The following is a 20,324-nucleotide window of genomic DNA, read 5'->3' as shown; positions in this document are numbered from 1 at the left end:
CAGTGTAAGTAAAATACAGTACAGAACAATATATATTGTACTGTACTGTATTATACAGACATCAGACCCACTGGATCTTCCAGAACCAAGTGGGTCTGGGTCAAAAAAAAAGTGAAAAAAAGTGAAAAAAGTTAAGATTAAAAAAAAAAACATTCATCACTGAATAAAAATAAAAAAAATAAAATACACTACACATATTAGGTATCGCCGCGTCCGTAACGACCTGATCTATAAAACGGTCATGTTACTTTCCCCGCACGGTGAACACCATAAAAATAAAAAAATAAAAACTATGAGAAAATTGAAATTTTGCCCACCTTACTTCCCAAAAAAGGTAATAAAAGTGTTCAAAAAAGTCACATGTACGCCAAAATAGTACCAATCAAACCGTCATCTCATCCCGCAAAAATCATACCTTACCCAAGATAATCGCCCAAAAACTGAAAAAACTATGGCTCTCAGACTAAAGAAACACTAAAACATGATTTTTTTTGTTTCAAAAATGAAATCATTGTGTAAAACTTACATAAATAAAAATAAAGTATACATATTAGGTATCGCCGCGTCCGTATCGACCGGCTCTATAAGAATATCACATGATCTAACCCCTCAGGTGACCACCGTAAAAAATAAAAAATAAAAACGGTGTAAAAAAAGCCATTTTTTGTCATCTTACGTCACAAAAAGTGTAATAACAAGCGATCAAAAAGTCATATGCACCCCAAAATAGTGCCAATTAAACCGTCATCTCATCCCGCAAAAAATGAGACCCTACTCAAGATAATCGCCCAAAAACTGAAAAAACTATGGCTCTTAGACTATGGAGACACTAAAACTTTTTTTGGTTTTAAAAATGAAGTTATTGTATAAAACTTACATAAATAAAAAAAAGGTATACATATTAGGTATCACCGCGTCCGTGACAACCTGCTCTATAAAATTACCACATGATCTAACCTGTCAGATGAATGTTGTAAATAACAAAAAAAAAAAAAAAAACGTGCCAAAAAAGCTATTTCTTGTTACCTTGCCGCACAAAAAGTGTAATATAGAGCAACCAAAAATCATATGTACCCTAAACTAGTACCAACAAAGCTGCCACCTTATTCCGTACTTTCTAAAATGGGGTCACTTTTTGGGAGTTTCTACTCTAGGGGTGCATCAGGGGGGCTTCAAATGGGACATGGTGTCAAAAAAACCAGTCCAGCAAAACCTGCCTTCCAAAAACCGTATGGCATTCCTTTCCTTCTGCGCCCTGCCGTGTGCCCGTACAGCGGTTTACGACCACATATGGGGTGTTTCTGTAAACTACAGAATAAGGGCCATAAATAATGAGTTTTGTTTGGCTGTTAACCCTTGCTTTGTTACTGGAAAAAAAATATTAAAATGGAAAATCTGCCAAAAAAGTGAAATTTTGAAATTGTATCTCTATTTTCCATTAAATCTTGTGCAACACCTAAAGGGTTAACAAAGTTTGTAAAATCAGTTTTGAATACCTTGAGGGGTTTAGTTTCTTAGATGGGGTCACTTTTATGGAGTTTCTACTCTAGGGGTGCATCAGGGGGGCTTCAAATGGGACATGGTGTCAAAAAAACAGTCCAGCAAAATCTGGCTTCCAAAAACCATACGGCGCACCTTTCACTCTACGCCCCGCTGTGTGGCCGTACAGTAGTTTACGGCCACATATGGGGTGTTTCTGTAAACGGCAGAGTCAGGGCAATAAAGATACAGTCTTGTTTGGCTGTTAACCCTTGCTTTGTTAGTGGAAAAAATGGGTTAAAATGGAAAATTAGGCAAAAAAATGAAATTCTCAAATTTCATCCCCATTTGCCAATAACTCTTGTGCAACACCTAAAGGGTTAACAAAGTTTGTAAAATCAGTTTTGAATACCTTGAGGGGTGTAGTTTCTTAGATGGGGTCACTTTTATGGAGTTTCTACTCTAGGGGTGCATCAGGGGGCTTCAAATGGGACATGGTGTCAAAAAAACAGTCCAGCAAAATCAGCCCTCCAAAAACCAAACGGCGCACCTTTCACTCTACGCCCTACTGTGTGCCCGTACAGTAGTTTACGGCCACATATGGGGTGTTTCTGTAAACGGCAGAGTCAGGGCAATAAAGATACAGTCTTGTTTAGCTGTTAACCCTTGCTTTGTTAGTGGAAAAAATGGGTTAAAATGGAAAATTAGGCAAAAAAATGAAATTCTCAAATTTCATCCCCATTTGCCAATAACTCTTGTGCAATACCTAAAGGGTTAACGAAGCTTTTAAAATCAGTTTTGAATACCTTGAGGGGTGTAGTTTATAGAATGGGGTCATTTTTGGGCGGTTTCTATTATGTAAGCCTCGCAAAGTGACTTCAGACCTGTAGTGGTCCCTAAAAATTTGGTTTTTGTAAATTTCTGAAAAATTTCAAGATTTGCTTCTAAACTTCTAAGCCTTATAACATCCCCAAAAAATAAAATATCAATCCCAAAATGCTACAAACATGAAGTAGACATATGGGGAATGTAAAGTCATCAAAATTTTTGGGGGTATTACTATGTATTACAGAAGTAGAGAAACTGAAACTTTGAAATTTGCAAATTTTTCAAAAGTTTTGGTAAATATGGTATTTTTTTATGCAAAAAAATTTACTTTTTTGACCCAATTTTAGCAGTGTCATGAAGTACAATATGTGACGAAAAAACAATCTCAGAATGGCCTGGATAAGTCAAAGCGTTTTAAAGTTATCAGCACTTAAAGTGACACTGGTCAGATTTGCAAAAAATGGCCAAGTCCTTAAGGTGAAATAGGGCTGAGTCCTTAAGGGGTTAGAGTGACACTGGTCAGATTTTCAAAAAATGGCCAAGTCCCTAAGGTGAAATAGGGCTGAGTCCTTAAGGGGTTAAAAAGACCAAAAGACCCGGCAGACCATGGAAAACAACTGTGGTGGATGACCGAAGAATTCTTTTCCTGGTGAAGAAAACACCCTTCACAACAGTTGGCCAGATCAAGAACACTCTCCAGGAGGTAGGTGTATGTGTGTCAAAGTCAACAATCAAGAGAAGACTTCACCAGAGTGAATACAGAGGGTTCACCACAAGATGTAAACCATTGGTGAGCCTCAAAAACAGGAAGGCCAGATTAGAGTTTGCCAAACGACATCTAAAAAAGCCTTCACAGTTCTGGAACAACATCCTATGGACAGATGAGACCAAGATCAACTTGTACCAGAGTGATGGGAAGAGAAGAGTATGGAGAAAGAAGGAAACTGCTCATGATCCTAAGCATACCACCTCATCAGTGAAGCATGGTGGTGGTAGTGTCATGGTGTGGGCATGTATGGCTGCCAATGGAACTGGTTCTCTTGTATTTATTGATAATGTGTGTAACGGGGCGCCGAAGGCGCACTCGGTCTCCCATCAGCCGCAGACCTGCTGCTTAGCTTCGGGAGCGAGGATCTGTGTTCGGCCTCGTTCCCAGGGCGGCTTTTCTAGCTGGGAGGCTCCCTGCTCCTAGGTCTGCCTTGAGCGCCGAGCTGATCACTCGGTGCTCGACTTGCCTGTCTGTCGATCATGTGACGCTGGCCACGTCACATGACCCTCACTCTCCACTATAAATATAGGCAACCTGCTGGCTACAGGTTGCCTGTGATTTTGGTCCCTTAGGCTGTGTATTATTATTGTTATTTAGCTTACCTTTGGATTTGACCCTTGATCTGCTTCCTGACACCTCTTCTGCCTGCTCCCTGAACCTTGACGCTACCTCTCAGATTTTGACCTTGACTTGCTTTTGGATTTTATCTTTGCCTCTTCCCTCGTACTGACATGACCTCCTGGACTGATCCCGGCTAGTTGACCCGCCTCGCCTTTCCGTTTTTGGTGGTACCTTGCTTGTTCCACCTCTCTGTCCGCTCGAGTGCTACCTCTCATTGGCTGTCCGCTTCCCTGCTGTCTCTATCTCTCTGCTTGCACTTACTCAGGTCAGGGACTGTCGCCCAGTTGCGCCCCGTCACCTAGGGCGGGTGATGCAAGTAGGCAGGGACAGTGGACCGGGTGGCAGCTCCGGGGGTGCACCTCCGCTCTATCTTTATACCCGTGACGCTACCCCGTGACAGAATCACAGGCCTTAATTTAGCATGGACCCTCTACAGAGTCTCACCGAACATGTGCAGGGTCTTGCTCGAATAGTACAGGAACTTGGGGAGAGACTACAGATTCAGGAGACCGTCTGAACTCCCCCCATTCTTGCTCCCGCCACCGTTCAGGTGGAACCACACATTAAATTACCCGATCGGTTTTCGGGTGACCGCCGAAGTTTTTTAGCTTTCAAGGAAAGCTGTAAATTTTATTTTCGACTACGTCCTCACTCCTTTGGTCCTGATCCACAGAGGGTTGGTATTATCATCTCCCTGCTTCAAGGGGACCCCCAGGAATGGGCCTTTTCTTTGCCTCCGGATTTCCCTTGTCTTAATTCTATGGACCTCTTTTTCCAGGCGTTAGGGGTTCTTTATGATGAACCAGACCGAGCCTCTTTGGCAGAAACCAATCTTAAGGCCCTTACTTAGGGGAATCGTCCCGTGGAGGATTATTGTACGCAGTTCCGCAAGTGGTGCGTTCCCTTGGGTTGGGACGAACCAGCGCTAAAATGTCAATTTAGGGCAGGCTTGACTGAGAAGTTAAAAGACATGTTGGTTTGTTATCCCTGTCCTGACTCTTTAGAGGAGACCATGACGCTAGCCATCAGACTAGATAGACGGATCAGAGAGAGACACCGAGAGCATTTGTTTTCTCCTCATACCCTTCTTCAACCTGCGGTTTCCCCCATTGAACGCAAGATGGAGGCCCACTCGGACGAGCCCATGCAACTCGGGATGACGCGAAGAGAGCTACGCCGTCGTCGGGGCTCTTGTTTTTATTGTGGGGATCCTGACCACTGGATCCGTCAGTGTCCTAAAGCTCCGTCTTCTGGAAAGTCATCCAAGTCTGAAGGATCTAAGGACAAGGTACTCCCGGAGGTGGTAAGAAGTAAATTATTGTTGCCGGTTTCTATTGCCTTTGGAGTCTTAAAGGGGTCAGGAAATGCCTTTGTGGTCAGCTTTTAGTTTTATTGATTGCAAATTTGTTGAACAAATGGGAATTCCTATACTAGAATTGTCCACCCCGATCCTGGTTGTCGCATCGATTCTACCCCCCTGCTAGGGGGCACGGTAAAACTCTGTACTCCGGAGGTTACCCTGTCTGTGGGGGTCTGCCACTCAGAGAAATGCTCTTTCTTTGTTTTAGAGAATCTTCCTGTTCAGGTAGTCCTTGGTATGCCCTGGCTTCAGCAACACAATCCGGTAATTAACTGGAGTTCAGGCGAGTTAGAGAGATGGGGGCCTAACTGTAGTTCTTGCTTAACCGTAGTTCAAGCTGGGGTTTCATCAGATATTATTCCTCATTTTATTTCTCTATTTGAGAGGAGCGTATAACCTAGTTCGTATTAAGGAGGGAAATGAGTGGAAAACTGCTTTTAATACTCCAGAGGGACACTTTGAGTATCTTGTTATGCCATTCGGTCTTTGCAATGCCCCAGCTGTGTTTCAGAATTTCATGAATTACATTTTTAGAGAACTCATCGGCAAAGTTATGATTGTTTATCTCGATGATATTCTTGTCTTTTCCCCTGACTGGGATTCTCATGTGTCTCACATCAGATTGGTTCTTAAAATCCTCAGGGAGAATCATCTGTCCGTTAAATTAGAGAAATGTGTGTTTGGAGTTCAAGAGATTCCTTATCTCGGCTATATTCTTACTCCTCATTCATTTAAAATGGATCCCAGTAAGGTTCAGGCTATCCAAGACTGGGTAAGACCATCCTCCTTAAAGGCACTCCAACGCTTTTTAGGATTCGCCAATTTTTACTGTAAATTCATAAATAATTCTTCTGTTATTGCCAAGCCTCTTACTGACTTAACTAAAAAAGGTTCTGATCTGGTTAACTGGTCGTTGGAGGCCTGTCGGACCTTTGATACCCTTAAAAATTGTTTTCAGATGGCTCCAGTCTTGGTTCAGCCTGATACCGAGGAACCTTTTGTGGTGGAGGTTGATGCCTCAGAGGATGGTGTGGGGGTCATCCTTTCTCAGGGGTCTTCTAACCTCACTAATTTAAGGCCATGCGCCTTCTTCTCTCGTAAGTTCTCTCCTTCGGAGAGAAATTACGATATTGGAAACCGCGAATTACTGGCCATAAAATGGGCATTGGAGGAATGGAGGCATTTTTTAGAAGACACCGTATTACTGTCCTCACCAAATATAAGAACTTAGTGTTTCTTGAGGCGGCCAAACGCCTTAATCCTAGACAAGCCAGATGGGCCCTGTTTTTTACTCGTTTAAATTTTTCTGTTACTTTCAGACCAGGAAGTAAAAATATTAAGGCAGATGCCTTGTCCCGGAGTTTTAATGCCGTCCAACCTCCTGACACCCCCCCCCCCCCGGAACCCATCTTGCCGGCAAGCATCTTTGTGGCAGCAGTTTCTGCGGATCTTTCCTCTAAGACTCAACGGGCTCAGCAACTTGCTCCTCCACAAACACCGACAGATAAGTTATTTGTTCCTGAGTTCTTTTGTTTTCAATTATTGGGTGAATGTCATGACTCCGTGCTCTCTGCTTATCCAGGTATTGCTGTCACTAAGGAATTGCTACCCATTCCCTGCAAGCCATGGTCTCACATTTCCATGGATTTTATTTCTGATCTGCCCCCTTCTGAGGGGAAATCAGTGGTGTGGGTATTGGTTGACCGTTTTAGCAAGATATTGCACTTTGTTCCTTTAAGTAAGCTCCCTGATGCGAAGACCTTAGCATCCTTGTTCATTGAACATGTGGTACGTCTTCATGGTGTCCCTGAGAATATCGTCTCTGATAGAGGCGTTCAGTTTGTTTCTGGATTCTGGAGGGCTTTTTGTCGAAGATGCGACATCTCTTTATCCTTTTCGTCTGCTTTCCATCCACAGACCAATGGGCAGACGGAACGGTTAAATCAGGCAGTGGAGCTTTTTCTAAGGTGCTATGTATCACATAATCAACTCTTATGGGTGAGATACCTCCCGTTGGCAGAGTTCGCTATTAACAATCGAGTTAATTCTTCCACGGGGGTGTCTCCTTTTTTTGTAACAGTGGTTTGCATCCTCGCTTTTGTTCTAGTCCCTCTGTATCCTCACTCAACCCGCAGGCAGATTCTTTTACCTCTAGACTGTGCACAGACAAAAGGCCCAGGAAACCCAGTGTAAACATGGCAATAAGAGATGTTCCAAGGGGGTCAATTTTGTGCTCGGCGATAAAGTGTGGTTGTCGACTAAGAATCTTGCTTTCAAACAGTGTTCTAGGAAATTCTCTCCGCGATTTATTGGACCATACAATATTATTGAGGTTGTTAACCCAGTGTCCTTTAGACTTAAGCTACCCGACTCCTTTCGTATACATGATGTTTCATAAGTCGTTGCTTAAGAGATATGTGTCCCCAGTGGTTCTGGTTAAAAAACCTCCTCCACCTGTGGAGGTTGAAGGTCAGGAGGAATTCATCATCTCTAGAATTATTGATGTTAGAAAGGTTAGGAACTCAGTTCAATACCTGGTCCACTGGAAGGGCTATGGACCCGAGGAGAGGTCTTGGGTCGCAGCTACTGAGATCCACGCCCAAGGCTCATCAAGAAGTTTCATGATGAGCATCCTGGGAGATTTGTACCCAAGGGCTTGGGTCCGGTGCCCCTCGTAAAAGGGGGGGTACTGTAACGGGGCGCTGAAGGCGCACTCGGCATCACATCAGCCTCAGACCTGCTACTTAGCTTCGGGAGCGAGGATCTGTGTTCGGCCTCGTTCCCAGGGCAGCTTTGCTAGCTGGAAGGCTCCCTGCTCCTAGGTCTGCCTTGGGCGCCGAGCTGATCACTCGGTGCTCGACTTGCCTGTCTGTCGGTCATGTGACGCTGGCCACATCACATGACCCTCATTCCCCACTATAAATACAGGCAACCTGCTGGCTACAGGTTGGCTGTGATTTTGGTCCCTTAGGCTGTGTATTATTATTGTTATTTCACTTACCTTTGGATTTGACCCTTGATCTGCTTCCTGACACCTCTTCTGCCTGCTCCCTGAACCATGACGCTACCTCTCGGATTTTGACCTCGGCTTGCTTTCGGATTTTGTCTTTGCCTCTTCCCTCGTACTGACGTGACCTCCTGGACTGACCCCGGCTAGTTGACCCGCCTTGCCCTTCCGTTTTTGGTGGTACCTTGCTTGTTCCACCTCTCTGTCTGCTCGAGTGCTACCTCTCATTGGCTGTCTGCTTCCCTGCTGTCTCTATCTCTCTGCTTGCACTTACTCAGGTCAGGGACTGTTGCCCAGTTGCGCCCCGTCACCTAGGGCGGGTGGTGCAAGTAGGCAGGGACAGGGGACTGGGTGGCAGCTCAGGGGGTACACCGCCGCTCTATCTTTATACCCGTGACGCTACCCCGTGACAATGTGACTGCTGACAAAAGCAGCAGGATGAATTCTGAAATGTTTCGGGCAATATTATCTGCTCATATTCAGCCAAATGCTTCAGAACTCATTGGACGGCACTTCACAGTGCAGATGGACAATGACCCAAAGCATACTGCAAAAGCAACCAAAGAGGGAAAGAAGTGGAATGTTATGCAATGGCCAAGTCAATCACCTGACCTGAATCCGATTGAGCATGCATTTCACTTGCTGAAGACAAAACTGAAGGGAAAATGCCCCAAGAAAAAGCAGGAACTGAAGACAGTTGCAGTAGAGGCCTGGCAGAGCATCACCAGGGATGAAACCCAGCGTCTGGTGAGGTCTATGCGTTCCAGACTTCAGGCTGTAATTGACTGCAAAGAATTTGCAACCAAGTATTAAAAAGTGAAAGTTTGATTTATGATTATTATTCTGTCCCATTACTTTTGGTCCCTTAATAAGTGAGAGGCACATATGCAAACTGTTGTAATTCCTACACCGTTCACCTGATTTGGATGTAAATAGCCTCAAATTAAAGCTGACAGTCTGCAGTTAAAGCACATCTTGTTGGTTTCATTTCATATCCATTGTGGTGGTGTATAGAGCCAAAAATGTTAGAATTGTGTTGATGTCCCAATATTTATGGACCTGACTGTATACGTGATTACTACACCAATACACAGGGTATTTCCCTTTATTTCAGTCTTCACATGATTAAAAAAAAAAATTTGGGGGGGGGGTTGTTGATTATATTCAAACTAGCAGCATATATACGTGATTACTACACCAATACACAGGGTAGTGCACAACATTATCTAAGAGGCCCAAAAATGTCCGGGCTATGGAAGGGTTTATAATAAAAGACCCAAAGCCACAATGTGGGTAGTAGCAGTAGCACCAATTAACTGGCCAGAAGAAGTAGTAGTAGTGGTAGGCTGCAGTTGTTCCTGCTGGCTTCGGAAAGGCGCAACATTATAGTTGAGGAGAAAAAGGATGAAATTGTGGATTGGATGGCTCACTCCTCAAAGTTGCAGCAGGATGACGGTAAATCCTACACCATGCTGTGGAGCCAGGGGTTACAGCGTTCTTCTTGCTCCTCCGCCTTGCAGCCCCAAAGAAAGCTTTCGGTGGAGTCCTCCCAGTCTTCACTGCCCCTTCCTAGTGGGATGCCTTCCATTTTCCTAAGAAGTGGCAAGAAAACCTCACCACACCTTATGGCTGATAGTCAAAAGAGTCTCCCTGTTGACGACTTGTGTGAGAGCTCTCGCTGTTTGGGCTGCCCTTAGGAGGAGGTTAGAAAGGTGGCTGGTGACCCCATGCATACCTGTGTTTATGGTAGTGGTAATAGTGGCACCCGTAGCCACGGCATTGGCGGTGGGGGCAGCGACAGTGGCAGTCGGGGAAAACGCAGAGCATGGGAGGGGGACTAAGGAGCCCACCATGATATCTCACAGTCTGATTAAATCGGCAGGGAGGTTGACGGTTGTGTGCTGGAGTAATCGGGATAATGAGGAGGAGGCAACATCAGTGGAGAAGCACGGTGGCGCGACGCATAAAGCGCAGAGGCCACGTAAATCTGCTCTTTATTGGTGCAGAGGCCACGTACCTACCAAAGAACAGCCAGGGCCACGGTTGGTGGGTTAGGCCCAAAACGTGCCAGAGCTAAACCCAGCTTGGCTGCCTGTAGCTCTGTGTAAGCAACTCTTGAAATGGAACTTTTTCTCCACAAGGCAGACACACAAAACCACAGAGGTGTGCAAGATCTGCATGATTAAAATAAGCCATGGCCATTCAAACACAAGCATAGATACCAAAAGTCTATTGCAGCACAGGAGGTGGCATCACCGGATCTTTTGGGAAAATACAACTGGCCAGCATTTCCAATCAGAACAAGTCTATCCTTCTTCTTCTGGTCCTCTTTGTGGCAGCCAACCCGCATCCCAAGCAATACAGAATGTTTGTCATCATCATCACCTTCTTCTCCTGCTAAGACTCCTCCTTGTCTTCCGCTCCATCGTGAGACATCTATAATGGAATGTTTGGCCATGAAAAAACTTTTCTCCACCAGCAATTAGCTTGTCTACAAGCCAGGGCCGTTGCTATTCGGTGCCTGGGCCCCTGATGTTTTGTCCCAGGCCCCGAATGTCCTGCCTGCCTGCTAGATACAACTGTATTGCCATCCTCAGGATGGCAATACAATTGAATCTAATGTCCTGCAAGAGCTGAAGGACCTGTGATGACATTACAGGTCATGTGATCGGTGCTAAATGCAGTAGCTGAAAAGGACCTGCGATGATGTCACTGTCATGTGACCAGTGCAGGAGAGGACGGCTCAGAAGTGAAGTCCCAGGAAGAAGCTGTGGTGATGTCTGCTACATGAGGAGAGGTAAGTGAAGGGAGAGGCAGAGCAATGCTGGGAGTTCTAGTTATTTAACTGGGACTGTATGTTAGGGATGAAGGGAGGGAAGTTATTTACATGGGACAGTGGGGTGGAGTGATGTTATTTACATGGGACCGAACATTGAGGGGTGATATTATTTACATGGGAATGCATGTTGGAGGTGGCTGGGGCATGGTGATGTTATTTACATGGGACTGTATGTTGAAGGCGGCTGTGGGAGGGAGTGATATAATTTACATGGGACTGAATGTTGGGGTAATGTGATTTACATGGGACTGCATGTTATTTACGTGGGACTGTATTTTACAGGGGACTGTAGATAGAAAGGGGTGTTATTTACATGGGACTGTATATTGGAGGGGGCTGGAGAGATGGTGTGATGGTATTTACATAGCACACTATGGTGGAGAAGGGAAATAATGTTATTTACATGGGACTGTATGGTGGAGGGGCTGAGGAATTATAATTTTTGAGGACACTAAGAGGAGGAATATAACTACAGGGGGCACTGCAGGGGCATTATAAATATTGGGAGGGCTTCAGGGCAAGCATTATAACAGTAGGGGGCATTATAAATACTGGGGGCACTGTGGGGGCATTTTAAACCCAGGAGACATTAGGCGTTCTTATTATTACTGGGGGCTCTATAGGAGGGACTTATAGATCCGCATTATATCTACTAAGAGCACTATGGGGGTCCTATTACTACTTAGGGGTCTGTAGAGAGTTTTATTACCACTGGGGGAACAATAGGGGACCTTATTTCTACTGGGGGCTCAGTAAGGGCATTATTAATACTGGAGGGCTCTTCTACTAATGGGGGCACTCTTGGAAGGCAATATCACTGTTGGGGCACTGTAGGGGGGCAGTATTACTAATGAGGGCATTCTAGAAGGGAATTACTATTGGTGGGACTATGAGGAGTACTATTATTATGGAGGGCACTCATTTTTATTCAGAATAGTATTTCGGGGTACAGAAAAATGAGGAAGCTAAGATGTCTGTGTGTCACACTCTGCAGAGACGAGGCGCAGCTGAGAGAAGTTGTACGGACCGAATGGAGATGACAGAGAAGATCTACATCAGAGGAGACGTCACCTGGAGGCACTGGATGTGAGGTACGTGCTGCTGTATAGCTATAGCGGGCTTAGGGGTCAGTTGGTCAACTTAGAGAATTGGGCCACATGCATTGGGGCTTGGGCCCCGGATCTTTTGAGACCCTAGCAACGCCCCTGCTACAAGCTGAACCCCCACATAGCCACATTGCAGGTGGTGCAGTCGTTGCAGTACCATTGTAGAAGTGCCTTGTACTCTCATGTGGAGGAGAATGTGGCCCACTCCTTGCGATTATCGCTGTGCGGCAAGCAGCACTCTACGGTGGACACCTGGAGCAGCTGTTATGGGCAGGGGCAGTACATGTCTTTCACGGCCCACTGGGTCAATGTTTTTTGTGGCAGTGGAGAGACAGCACCCCAGCAACATGGCCAAGTCCTTTTGACCCCCTCCCAACATATCATGGGGCCGGCTCCCACAACAGGCCCTTATCTGACTGCTCCACCATGGATATGGTCCCCATCCCCAACAGCAGCAGAGCACAGTTTCACACACACTACCCCTCTATCCTATTACATGTTTCCAGTCAAGTATTGCCACGCCGTGTTGGAACTGATCGGCCTGGGGGAGAGTAGCCACACCAGCGAGGAGTTGCTCAAGTACATCAGCAAACATCCAGCTGGCTGTCACCCCGCAGACTCCAACTGAGCAAGGTGGTCAGTGACGTCCTGGCCTCCCTGAACCTGTGGGAAATAACACATGCTCACTGCATGGCCATTTAAAAAGGCATTAGCTTGGGTAAGGTGCTGACAATGTCCAGGAGACTGTCCCCCTTTAAGCCATTTTGACGTGGTGAGGAACGCTCTTCTGGACTTGCACTGTTAGGCTACTTTCACACTTGCGGCAGAGTGATCTGGCAGACAGTTCCGTCGCCGGAACTGCCTGCCGGATCCGTCAAAACGTATGCCAACTGATGGCATTTGTAAGACTGATCAGGATCCTGATCCGCCTTACAAATGCATTAAAATGCTGGATCCGTCTTTCCGGTGTCATCAGGAAAAACGGATCCAGCATTTTTTTCACCTTTTTTTCGGTCTGTGCGGTTTTTTGAATGACGCAACCGGCACTAATACATTCCTATGGAAAAAAATGCCGGATCCGACATTCAGGCAAGTCCTTAGTTTTTTGGGCCGGAGATAAAACCGGAGCATGCTGCGGTTTTAGCTCTGTCCTGATCAGTCAAAAAGACTGAACTAAAGACATCCTGATGCATCCTGAACGGATTGCTCTCCATTTAGAATGCATGGGGATAAAACTGATCAGAGCTACAATGGAGCTACAATGGAATGATTTAGGCTCCATTCACACGTCCGCAAAATGGGTCTGCATCCTTTCCGCAATTTTGCGGAATGGGTGCGTACCCATTCATTCTCTATGGGGACGGAATGGATGCGGACAGCACACAGTGTGCTGTCTGCAGCCGCAATTGCGGAGCGCGGCCCCGATTTTGGGTCCGCAGCTCCGCAAAAAGATAGAGCATGTCCTATTCTTGTCCGCAGCTTGCGGACAAGAATAGGCATTTCAATGGGGGTGCCGGGCTGGTGTGTTGCGGGTCCGCAACACACCACGGACGTGTGAATGCAGCCTTAGAGAAAAGCATATTTATGTGTTAGAATGGCCCAGTCAAAGTCCAGACCTAAATAACATTGAGAATCTGTGGCAAGACTTGAAAATTGCTGTTCACAGACGCTCTCCATCCAATCTGACTGAGCCTGAGCTATTGTGCAAGGAAGAATGGGCAAAAACTTCAGCCTTTAGATGTGCAAAGCTGGTAGAGACATACCCCAAAAGACCTGCAGCTGTAATTGCAGCAAAAGGTAGTCCTAAAAAGTATTGACTCAGGGGGCCTGAATACTAATGCACGTCACACTTTCCAGATATTTATTTCTTAAAATTTTTGAAAACGATGTATCATTTTCTTTCCACTTCACACATACTTGCTACTTTGTGTTGATCTATCACATAAAATCCCAATAAAATACATTTAAGTTTGTGGGTGTAACGTGAAAAAAAGAGGTATGAATACTTTTTCAAGGCACTGTCTAACAACAATCCAGTCATATAGTGACCCTATAGTGGGCAGATACTCCATTTATGCAGGCAATCTGCAGAGTATGAAGGGTACATTCACTTGACAGTGAAAAATGGCCGTGTGACGCCTGGTTTTTTAACAGCCTTCACACGGCTATTTTCAGAACAATGAAAGCCTATGGATGTCCTACATGTCCGTTTTTTTAACGACTGTGTAAAACTGTATTTAACAGCCATTGTTTTCACTGTTTTGTGAATGTAATCTAAAACTTCTCCTGACATCTACAGAGTAGTTTGCTGCCAAGACATTCAATTCTGCAGCTATCCCCAGCAACACAAAGAAGTTTCGACTCCACGACAGACCCTTAGGGCCCATTCAGACGGCCGTATGGCTTTGCGGATCCGCAAAACACGGATACCGGCCATGTGCGGTCCGCAATTTGCGGACCGCACATGGCCGCAACCATAATAGAAAATGCCTATTCTTGTCCGCGATTGCGGATAAGAATAGGACATATTCTATCTTTTCTGCGGAGCCGCGGTACGGAATAACTGTGTTGGTGCCCAGCCTCTGCCTATGCCCGCCCTTCTATTCCCTTGCGTCATCCTTTGGTCTGGCCGAGATCCCTCGCCTGCGCACTGCCTTGCCGGGGCATGCATACTGCGATGTTAAATCAAATACACAAGTATTCATTCATAACCACAGAACTTTAGCATAAATACAAAATATTTGTAAACCAAATAAATAACTTTAAAAAAAATAATAATCAACTACCCCCTAAAAAATAAATCAGTGGTGCGCACAGTACCCCTCAAATAAATAACTCAGTGGTGCTCACAGTACCCCCCCCCCCCCAAAAAAAAATAAAAAATAAATCAGTGGTGCTTCAAGTCCCCCCCAAATAAATAAATCAGAAGTGCTCAGGGTCCCCCAAATAAATAAATCAGCGGTGCTTCATGTCCCCCCAAATAAATTAAGCCTTGCTCAGCCAAATAATTAAAATAAAATTAGCCAGGCTCAATTAAATCATTGGTGGCAGTGGTGCTCAGCGTCGATGTCATTAACGAAAAAACTCGGACCTCAGCAGACAGGCACTTCCTGTGCGCGAGGATAAGGGGCCGCTGCCGTTGTGCAGGCGACCCACAATAGGAAGCCTCAGGCGACCCCCCGGAAAGGGCCGATCGACCCCCAAAGGGGTCGCGACCCCTAGGTTGAGTACCGCTGCTCTAGGTGCTATGTGGGCGTAAAATCAGCACCTAGAGGCTCCGTCCACTCTCCCATTATCCCGCCCAGGTCCAGTGTTGTGCCCGCCCAGCTCCTCTTGATTGATGGCACGGTCCGCCGCATCGCTGCCGAAATCCCTCGCCTGCACCGTTCACTTCTGTCTTTGGCGGAGTGAGTGAATGATGCGATCCTGGTGCCGGATTCCTCACTGCGCCTGTCACAGTGAGGAAGCTGGCATCAGGAAAGCGGCCTTCACTCACTGCGCCTGCGCCGAAGACAGAAGTGAACGGCGCAGGGGCGGGATTTCGGCAGCGATGCGGCGGACCGTGCCATCAATCAAGAGGACCTGGGCGGGATAATGGGTGAGTGGACGGAGCCTCTAGGGGCTGATTTTACGCCCACATAGCACCTAGAGGCTCATTAGCATAAAATAAAAGTGTTTTTTTTAACAAAAACGGCTGCAGGGACTAATGTTATAAACATACTGTTATGTAGTGCTGACATTAGCGCATCGCTAACATCAGTCAGCTACATAACAGTATTTCTGGTGGTAGAAACCCTTTAAGGACCAGGCCATTTTTTGCAAATCTGACCAGTGTGACTTTAAGTGGTGATAACTTTAAAACGCTTTGACTTATCCAGGCCATTCTTAAATTGTTTTTTGTCACATATTGTACTTCATGACACTGGTAAAAGGAAGTAAAAAAAAATAAAAAATTATTTATAAAAAAAAACAAATTTACCGAAAATTTGTAAAAAAATTGCAAATTTCCAAGTTTCAATTTCTCTACTTCTATAATACATAGTAATACCTCCAAAAATAGTTATTACTTTACATTCCCCGTATGTCTACTTCATGTTTGGATCATTTTGGGAATGATATTAAATTTTTTGGGGATGTTACAAGGCTTAGAAGTTTAGAAGGAAATCTTGAAATTTTTCTGAAATTTTCAAAAACCCAATTTTTAGGGACCAGTTCAGGTCTGAAGTCACTTTGCGAGGCTTACATAATAGAAACCACCCAAAAATGACCCCATTCTATAAACTACACCCCTCAAGGTATTCAAAACTGATTTTACAAACTTTGTTAACCCTATAGCTGTTCCACAAGAATTAATGGAAAATAGAGATACAATTTCAAAATTTCACTTTTTTGGCAGATTTTCCATTTTAATATTTTTTTTCCAGTTACAAAGCAAGGGTTAACAGCCAAACAAAACTCATTATTTATGGCCCTGATTCTGTAGTTTACAGAAACACCCCATATGTGGTCGTAAACTGCTGTACGGGCACACGGCAGGGCGCAGAAGGAAAGGAATGCCATACGGTTTTTGGAAGGCAGATTTTGCTGGACTGTTTTTTTTTTACACCATGTCCCATTTGAAGCCCCCCTGATGCACCCCTAGAGTAGAAACTCCAAAAAGTGACCCCATTTTAGAAACTACGGGATAGGGTGGAAGTTTTGTTGGTACTAGTTTAGGGTACATATGATTTTTGGTTGCTCTATATTTCACTTTTTGTGAGGCAATGTAACAAGAAATAGCTGTTTTGGCACCGTTTTTATTTTTTGTTATTTACAACATTCATCTGACAGGTTAGATCATGTGGTTTTTTTATAGACCAGGTTGTCACGAACGCGGCGATACCTAATATGTATACAATTTTTTTATTTATGTAAGTTTTACACAATGATTTCATTTTTGAAGAAAAAAAAATCATGTTTTAGTGTCTCCATATTCTGTGAGCCATAGTTTTTTCAGTTTTTGGGCAATTATCTTAGGTAGGGTCTCATTTTTTGCGGGATGAGGTGACTGTTTGATTGGCACCATTTTGGGGTGCATATGACTTTTTGATCGCTTGCTATTACACTTTTTGTGATGTAAGGTGACAAAAAATGGTTTATTTAGCACAGTTTTTATTTTTTTACGGTGTTTATTTGAGGGGTTAGCTCATGTGATATGTTTATAGAGCCGGTCGATACGGACGTGTCGATACCTAATATGTATACTTTTTTTTTATTTATGTAAGTTTTACACAATAACAGCTTTTTTAAAACAAAAAAAATGATGTTTTAGTGTCTCCATATTCTAAACTATAGTTTTTTTTATTTTTTGGGCTATTGTCTCAGGAAGGGGCTCATTTTTTGCGGGATGAGGTGACGGTTAGATTGGTACTATTTTGGTGGGCAAACGCCTTTTTAATCGCTTGCTGTTGTACTATTTGTGATGTAAGGTGACAAAAAAATTGTTTATTTTGCACCGTTTTTATTTTTTAAGGTGTTCATCTGAAGGGTTAGGTCATGTGATATGTTTATAGAGCCGGTCGATACGGACGCGGCAATACCTAATATGTATAACTTTATTTTGGGAAAATGACGTTTTGGTTTATTTTTACTTGAAACTTTTAATTTTTTGGGGGGAAAACTTAATTTTTTGTCCCACTTTGGGACTTGAACTTTTGGGGGTCTAATCCTTTACAATGCATTCTAATACTTCTGCATTGGAATGCATTGGCTGTATGAGTAATACTGTGTGTATTGCTCATACAGCTTCCGGCCTGTGAGATCCAGGGGGCTGGATCTCACAGGCTCGTCACCTGAAGGCAGCACGATGCCTTCCTTAGATATCGCTCTGCCTTCCATGCCATCGGGTCCCCCCTACAGCCGCATGGGGACCCGATGGCACCGCCACTGCAATAGGTAAAAGCCGCAAACCGCAGGTCTGAATTGACCTGCGGTTTGCAGCGATCGCCGACATGGGGGGGTCACGGGACACCCCCCCCCCCCCCCCCCGCACATTTAGCCGAGGTGCCTGCTCAATGATTTGAGCAGGCTCTGGCTTCCGATCACCGCGCGGCGCATGCCCAATAGTAAGCTATGGGCATCGGACTCACTTTCAGCTTCTGCGCATGCGCCCGGCACCCATAGCTTTCTATTGGGCATGCGCCGGATCTCGGAACGTCGGGGACAGCAGAAGCCGCCCAGCGAAGTCAATATTGATGAGCTGGGCGGCGCTTCAAAACGGCGGTTGGGGGGCGGCTGGCTGGGCAGAAGTTAAGCTGAGACGCCGCCCCTTGGGCAGAAAGACGAGCGATTTCTTCAGGTTATATAACATCATTTTGCAGTATTCATAAGGTGGACAGGGGTTAGACTTATATGTTTTTAATACTCAATGGAAGACCTGTGCATGCATATATACAGCTAAGTATGCTTAATCGGCCTGTCAGTGTCCCTTTAAGTATTATTAAGTGTCCTTAAGTGTCCTGAAGAGGTTAAGATTATTTCATAAATTGTATTTATTCTAAAGCACAGAATAAAAATGTAAATAAGATAATTGAAAAAGAACACTGATCAAAATTAGCGAACACTTTCAGATACCTGCAAGTTATTGGTGTTAATCTGGCAACTGGTGTTAATTTCCTTAATGATCTGACAAACCCTATTTAACTGGCAGCCTAACTTTCTAGTTTCCACTGACTTTGCCAAAATGTTGTGCCGTTCCAAAGTGACTGAAACCCTCCGGCAGCAGGTTGTCCAGATGAAGGCCAAAGGGGTGACCCTATCAACCACAGAAAGAGAAGTTGGTCGTTCCAAGTCTGTGATTTCTAGAATATTGCATCTTTACAACATCACAAACTCATTCAAGTTCCCCAAGAAGGCTGGTCGCCCTCGAAAGATAAATGCAAGAGAGGGCAGGATAATGCGGAGAATCTCCATGGGTAATCCTTGGAATTGCTCGCCAGTTCAGCACTGAATAGGGTAAGGATCTGTCTCGTCATACAGGGTCTCGACGTTTAAGAGCATTTGGACTGAAAGCCCACTCTGCAGTGACCAAACCTCTCATTAGCAGAAAGAATCAAAAGGCTTGACTCGCCTTTGCTGAGGAGCATGTTGTGTGGACAGAGGAGAAGTGGTCCAGAGTTCATTTTAGTGATGAAAGCAAGTTTAATTTATTTGGGTCTTATGGGAAACATTATGTTTGTCGACAAACTGGGGAAAGACTGAACCCAAAGTGTGTAAAGAAGTCAGTGAAAGGTGGAGGAGGAAGTGTCATGGTTTGGGGAATGTTTTCTGCAGCAGGAATTGGACCTCTCAGACAGCTACATGGCAGAATGAATGCAAGTGTGTATCAGAACCTTCTTCAACCACACATGGTCCCTTCCTTGCGTTCATCACTCAATCAGCCAGGATTCTCATGCAGGACAATGTCCCCTGTCACACAGCAAAACGGGTAAAGCAGTTCCTTAAAACTGAAAACATTGAAACAATGAAATGGCCGGCCCAAAGTCCTGATCTAAACCCAATAGAAAACCTCTGGAAAATCTTTGGTGACAAAGTTATGGTCAAGAAACCCACAACAGTCACAGAACTGTTGAAGAGACTGGAAGAAGAGTGGACCAAAATCCCACCAGAGCAGTGTGAGAGACGAGTGATGTCCTGTGGCCGCAGATGTGCTGAAGTCACTCAAAGCAAGGGCCTGTACACTTCTACTGATTGGGGACTGCTGTAACCTTCAGAAAACGTAGTTAGAATCTAACAGTCATTGCTGTTCTCTAATTATGGTCATCAGGTTTTTTGAAAAAATAAAGGTTTTATGTTGATATACTTTGGTTATTTTGGAAAACACTGTTCTAATGGCATGGTGTACCCCTTACAAAAAATCCTTCAAATGATGATCAATGTAGATTACATTATTTCTGAAAAAAATCAAGTGTTAATAAATTGTTCTCTAATTTTGATGGCCAGTGTATATACTGATAACCTATCCTCTGGATAGGTCATCCGACACTGGACCCCTGCCGATCAGCTGTTTGAGAAGGCACCGGTGCTCCTGTGAGTGCCGCGGTCTTCTCCCTGCTCATGAAGCACAGCGCCGTATATTGTATAACGGCTGTGTTTGATATCATGCTCAGCCCCATTCACTTCTATGGAGATGAGCTGCGCCTAGGCCACGTGACCAATGACCCTGTCGTCACTGGCCTAAGGAGAGCTGAGAGATGGCCACGGCACTACTGCGAGCGCTGGTGCCTTCTCAAACAGCTGATCGGCAGGGGTCCCTACTGTTGGACCCTCAACAATCA

The sequence above is a fragment of the Bufo bufo genome, chromosome 2 (assembly GCF_905171765.1).
Source record: "Bufo bufo chromosome 2, aBufBuf1.1, whole genome shotgun sequence".
NCBI classification, from domain to species: domain Eukaryota; kingdom Metazoa; phylum Chordata; class Amphibia; order Anura; family Bufonidae; genus Bufo; species Bufo bufo.
The sequence above is the reverse complement of the archived record's forward strand: the minus strand, read 5'-3'. Positions refer to the sequence as shown.